Genomic DNA, 6000 nt, shown 5'->3' with positions numbered 1-6000 from the left:
TTACGCCCTACCGTGTGATCTTCCCCAACTACTGTTGGATCGGAAGGATCTTCTCTTTTTATCTCCAATATTCGTTTTTCAACTTTAAAACACCATCTCTCCCCTCCCTGCAGGTATCTTCGTGCAAAGTTAGACTCTCAATCCTAGGATCCCCTGAGATCCATCGGCGGTGAGCCTGCTCTATCTATCTGCTTGCTCTGCCCACTGCACCCAGCATGCCTCCTGAGACACTGGGCAGGAAAACGAGTTCCTGACAACCTCTTAAGTGCACACTCAAAACACTCCCTGCAGGCGGACTCTGCTGTCCACGGGACACGCAGCAAGGAGTCCTCGACCCTCTGCTAGACACTGGGTATCTCAGCAATGCCTCAAAGTGTTAAGGTGGTCCCAATCGATAATCAATAACAAAACACACTCAAAAGAGAATCCAGTAACTACAAGAGCACAAGAACACCCAGCATTATTCAAACATGAACGACCTGGAAAGATACAAAAAGCATTCTCAATTGTAATCTTATAATCAAAATCTTAATTGGGCCCTTTAATGGGATGCCAGGGTGCATGGTGAGGAAGGAGAGATGAATAGACTATCATTCAGTTGTTTACTCCCTTTCCATCCCCAGGCCTGAGACCTTTATCTGCCAATTTGTTTATGGCCTTGGTGTTGTCCCTGTGTCTGGCTGCACCAAGGAAATAACAAGTGTGCAGTCTCGTTGAGTCAGGAATAAATTATCACTGTTCCGATCATGTGGTGGAGGACCACTGCTCAGAACTCATTTTCGTATATATTTATTGAGCTTCTGCTATCCTAACGCATGTTTGCTGCATTGTGTGTTTATGTATTAAGTGGCTGCTTGTCATGGTAGCTACTTGCCCCTAGTGATCAAAGTTATCCGTATTTCTTCACTGCTACCAATAGAAACAAATGAACATCCATTAGACATTCATAGTGTAGCTAATATAGGCTACTCCCCAAGCCATTTGCAATTGTTGCTCACTGCACGGCTACTCTGGCCATGGTGTTTTTGATTTGTTTATTTGTCCGGCGCTTATGACCCATTCAAGTGTATGAGTTTGTGGTCCAGAAGTTCTACTTGGCATCCAACCTGTTGGCATATGCGGTCACCACTCCATAGTATTTACAGTATAATCTGTCCTAACAAGTTGGGAAGTTTTGAGAGCATCTGTGTGTACAGTTGTTCTCCTTGCTTTACAACTGACATCCTTACATACCCTTATTTATAGGCTAGTGTTATCATATTGATGCCTGAGCTGCATGACCATATATTGGGAGGTGGGAGATTTCTGGAATGTGGAAAAATCGATGCACAGAGGTGGGTAGGTTTCTATATTTTAAAATTCTGTGGTTTTATAGAAACATTTCTCACATGGCCTGCTGTAGGAACATACTTCCCAACAAGTTGTGAAGGAGGAACAGCTATCAATATAGAGTATCTTGAATGCGAAATTTAAATCTCCTGTGCATTGGAATGCATTTCTTACAGAGTGACTATGTGTGATGTGGGTCCCTGTGACCGTAGCTTCCCAAGATTAAAAACGTCTCCATGTCATGCGGAGCTGTAACGCCTCTTCATTTTGCACCTGCAGGTCCACCAATCTCCATTCCTGTAAGTTGGTCTTGCAAGTTGGATGAAACCGGTAGTGAAAAAAAACAGGATCGAGAAGGGAATGGAATTTCAGAAGTGACCAGCACAAGTGAGTAACAAGAAGAATACATATAGGTTGAACTAATGGTCATTGCCTAGGTTGCATATTCAGCTGTAGTCATTCAATAAATCAGAAAGAGGGTCATTTCAAGTATCAGGATGCCTGGAAAAAGTCTGTTAGGTTAAATACATTGGAGAGCACTTCATGCAGGAGTCCTCTAGCTTTTAATGTATTTGAATCTATTAGATACAGAGGTTAGTACTTCTCCCAGAAAACCTACAATAGCAACAATACAGACACATAAACAGAGAATTCTCATATGTTGGTGCTTTAAAGAGGTGGGTTTATAAATACTGGTAACATGGGAAGGAGACACATTGGTACACTAGAAACCAATGAGTGCCTTATTAAGCATTATTTAATGTTGTTCTATACTAGTTTTGCAGTGACAAACCAACGGAAGTAGGGAATCAGGCGAGGCTACCACATGAAAGCAGGGGTGTCCTTTTCAGGGAGTGGACGTGTTCTTTGTGACATTATTTTATTCCTTGAATGTAACAATGCTATAGATTTCTGAGGGTATTGGTTCCAGGGGAAGTTTATCAGGAGTGGAAATGAGCAGCTGGTTGACAGAGAAATGTTAGGCTGGGTAGTTCCTGGGAGCACAACGAGCAAGAAGAACAGTTGCTAAAGACACTACTGGAATTGTCTAGGTAGAAGGGGTCAATCTGTAGATAGATTTCTAGACAGGGATGGGACATTTAAAAAAATGTAATCACGGGTCCACCAATTGGAGCATAATAAAAACCATGTACTCAAAAAGTAGAGCAAACACCGGGCAAGAAGCAACGCCGTTTGGGTGAGCACAAATCAAACAGAACAGTGGATAAGCTCTGATTGAAAGGCTGACATCTTAATGGAATACAAACAGTAATTTTATACCAAGAAATACAATGGTCGAAAATCCATCAACATTTCCAAGTTGGAGATTTTTATTTTACTTTTCTATGTTTCCCAGGGATTTCATTGGTTTGTAGGCATCACCTGCTCAAAGATTACGTTCAATTACTGAAGCGTAATTGAAACAAACTGTTTTAACAGTTTCCCATTACAATGCCTCCCCATGTGGTACCACATTTATTCACATCCCACCCCGGAACAATTTGTTATTACTAACGCAACATTTGTGCTGACAGCCGGAACTTCAATACACTGCCATTGGTCAGCACCATTGAGAACTGAACACGAGACACCCTGCAGCTGGTGGGAAAGGGGACATTCACACGATACCTGTTGAATAATGACCTTTACGAACTCTGTAGTAGATACTTTGGAGGCTGGCCACCTCCGTAGAGCTCAAGAATTTAGCGTCTCTTTGGTCAACCCAGGAACGCCACTCCGTCCAGTCTTCCTTTCTCACAGGTGCCTGCCGATGGGCTTCGGCGGTCATGCGACCAGTAAACTGGCATAGAGCCACCTCCCCATACCATGTAGGATGGCTAGTTTGGCTGACCGCCCTGTAATTACATCATCCAGTTCTATAATGAGCACCTTGAACCCCGCCCCCTTTGCAGATCCCTGTCGTATTTGTCATGTGGTTCAGATCGAGGTTTCCCAGCTCCGCCCCACCTGAGGGATTTCCCACTATGTGTTTATGATGGTGCTATTTTTGTCCTTCCCTCTTCTTTAGCTAATCATAGGACAGTTTCTTGGACTGTGGGTGCACCCCATGCACCCCCTAACGTTCCAGGTAAAGCCCTTTGTACAGGGCACCTGCGGCTTAGAATACCCATGTCATTTGATGTGTAGCTACCCCCACTGCCCCCTTCTTTACTCTCAGAGTTAATGGGTGCGTCCCCATTCTGGCACTGAATTGGCTCCTTAACACACCCCCCCCTTCGATCGATTGTTCGGTCGATACTCCTACCCCTCTCATCCCTTCTTCTTTTCTTTGCACACCCACACCCTAGTTACCCTGGTCATGTCCCCTTCTTCCTCATACCCATCTAAATATTCTCCCGAAAATCAGTTACCCCTCTCATCCCTTCTTCTTTTCTTTGCACACCCACACCCTAGTTACCCTGGTCATGTCCCCTTCTTCCTCATACCCATCTAAATATTCTCCCGAAAATCAGTAGCTTTGTTCTATCAGGTAAACTCTCTCCCCATAATGCTTCGTAATTTTCCAAGTCTAGTGGAGGAGCTATAAAAAATATTTCTCCTTCATTCTCTTTCTTTCATACTGGGGTTTTCTCACCTAACCTCCTCAAGATCAGTTTCCTGTAATGCCATTAGGCAAGTGTTCATATGCTGGCGGCACTTACACCAATGGATGATTAGACGACCAATGTAGGTGGTGAGGATGGTGACAAGCACAGGGATACTATCTTAAATGCTGATACAAGCCATTTGGGTGCCTAAGTGAATAATGACTCCAGCCAGGTTGCCGATGAAGTGTCTTATTTTTCTTTTACCATTCTCTGATGTATTGTTTTATTGCCTCTACTGCGTCTGTTAGTCCCATTTGCGGCATCATTTGCGGGAATTGTGGTACAGCGTGTGTTCCCTATCGTATGGCACACCCCTCCCTCGCTGTCATTAAATCCCGAATTAAACGATGTTGGTCATCAATCGTAGAGCCCTTAGTTCTTCACGCACCCAGTCCCTTTTTGGTTGCATTTGCCAGTTGAAGCAGTTTGTAGCGTGTGATCTGCAACCATTTTGCATTGGCTGCAGCTTGTACCCCAAGGAGCAAACCCCCTTCCAGTCTGGTGGTAGCTGGGCATATGTTATGTTATTTTATTTTGCATTTATATAGCGCCTTATATACGATTGGTATGGTCTGAAGGCGCTGGTAGGTTGAACGCCCTTGGGAACCGAAGTTCAGATCAGTAGAGAGAGTAGAGAGAGTCAAAAGGTGCGTGTGAGCACCGGGTATGTATGCAGCTGGTGGGTATTCGTGTAATAGCGGCTTCTTAGCGGTAGGTGTGGTGATTGAGAGATCAGGAGTATGTGTTCGTTCTGGCAGGATTTATCCGGACCGGATCTGGCTGCGTTAGGCCTGAGGAGAACACCTGGCTGGGGTGTGTGTTACCAGCAGTGTTTACTTAGAATGATGTGGAGTGTACGGCGGATGTTGGTATGAGAACAGTTATACCGAATGGTGTCATAGTATCTCTGTGTTCTAGTTGAGTGGTGATGTAAAGGAGAGAGTAAGCATGGTGGTATGATATGATGGGTTATATGCTCTTTGAAACGTTCTCTGCATTCCAAACCATGCGCTCCAGTCCGTTCCGTGCACTCCTATCCTCTCCGTGCACCCCAGTCTGCTCCACACACTCCGGTCCGCTCCATGCACTCATGCATTCCAGCCCGCCCTGCGTGCTCCAGTCCGTCCCGCGCGCTCCAGTCTGCCCTGCGTACTCCAGTCTGCCCCAGGCATGCACTCTTGTCTGCTCCACGCAGGCGCTCTTGTCTGCCCCACGCATGCACTCTTGTCTGCCCCACGCATGCACTCCTGTTTGCCCCATGGTCTATGCACTCAGTAGCTCTACGTGCTCATCCATTCTACGCACTCGTCAGTACTGGATGCAATCTGTGCTTGTTCGTTCTACGTACTCGTCCACTCTACGCAACATGTCCATTCGCTCCAGGCACTTGTTCGCTCCAGGCACTTGTTCGCTCCAGGCACTTGTTCGTTCCAGGCACTTGTTCGTTCCAGGCACTTGTTCGTTCCAGGCACTCGTCTGCTTTATGCCCTCACACGTACTATGCATTCACCTGTTTTACGCACTCACCCCCTCTGCGCACTCACCCCCTCTGCGCACTCACCCCCTCTGCGCACTCACCCCCTCTGCGCACTCATCCCCTCTACACACTCATCCCCTCTATCTACCCCTTTTTTCATAAGCACTCATTCGCTCATATGCACTCATCTGTTCTATATATTTGCCGGCCCTACCCACTAGTCTGTTCTATGTAGTCCTCCACTCTACACATTCTTTCGCTCTGCACATCCATCCCGCTCCGCTCGTCCATCTGTTCCCCACACTTTGCATGCATTCCCCTTTCATCCGTTCTATATGCTTATCGGTTCTATGCACTCACCCGGTCTGTGTAACTCATCCGCTCTAGGCGTTTGTCCTCTTTATCCCCTTGCATGCACTACACCTTCATTTGCTCTACGCAATCACCCACCCTATGCAATCGCCTGCTCCCCGCACTCACCCGCTCCCTGAACTCAACAGTTCCCCGCGCGCATTCGCTCTCCGCACTCATCCGCTCCCTGCACTCATCCGCTCCCTGCACTCATCCGCTCCCTGCACTCATCCG

At 46.4% G+C, this 6000-nt stretch overlaps 1 protein-coding gene across 1 annotated transcript in view; it reads left to right on the top strand.

The window, feature by feature from the left end:
• The first annotated feature begins 1606 nt into the window (after positions 1 to 1606).
• LOC138567580 (stonustoxin subunit alpha-like) overlaps positions 1607 to 6000 on the top strand; it is a 320545-nt gene continuing 316151 nt past the window's right edge. Inside the window, exon 1 of the mRNA XM_069645951.1 lies at positions 1607 to 1716. The gene's annotated coding sequence lies outside the window, so the exon portion shown is untranslated. The remainder of the gene's footprint in view (positions 1717 to 6000) is intronic.

This window comes from Ambystoma mexicanum, chromosome 2p, assembly GCF_040938575.1.
Source record: "Ambystoma mexicanum isolate Mex_15411 chromosome 2p, UKY_AmexF1_1, whole genome shotgun sequence".
Classification (NCBI taxonomy): Eukaryota; Metazoa; Chordata; class Amphibia; order Caudata; family Ambystomatidae; genus Ambystoma; species Ambystoma mexicanum.
Note: the sequence above shows the minus strand (reverse complement) of the source record. Positions and strands in the feature narration are given on the sequence as shown.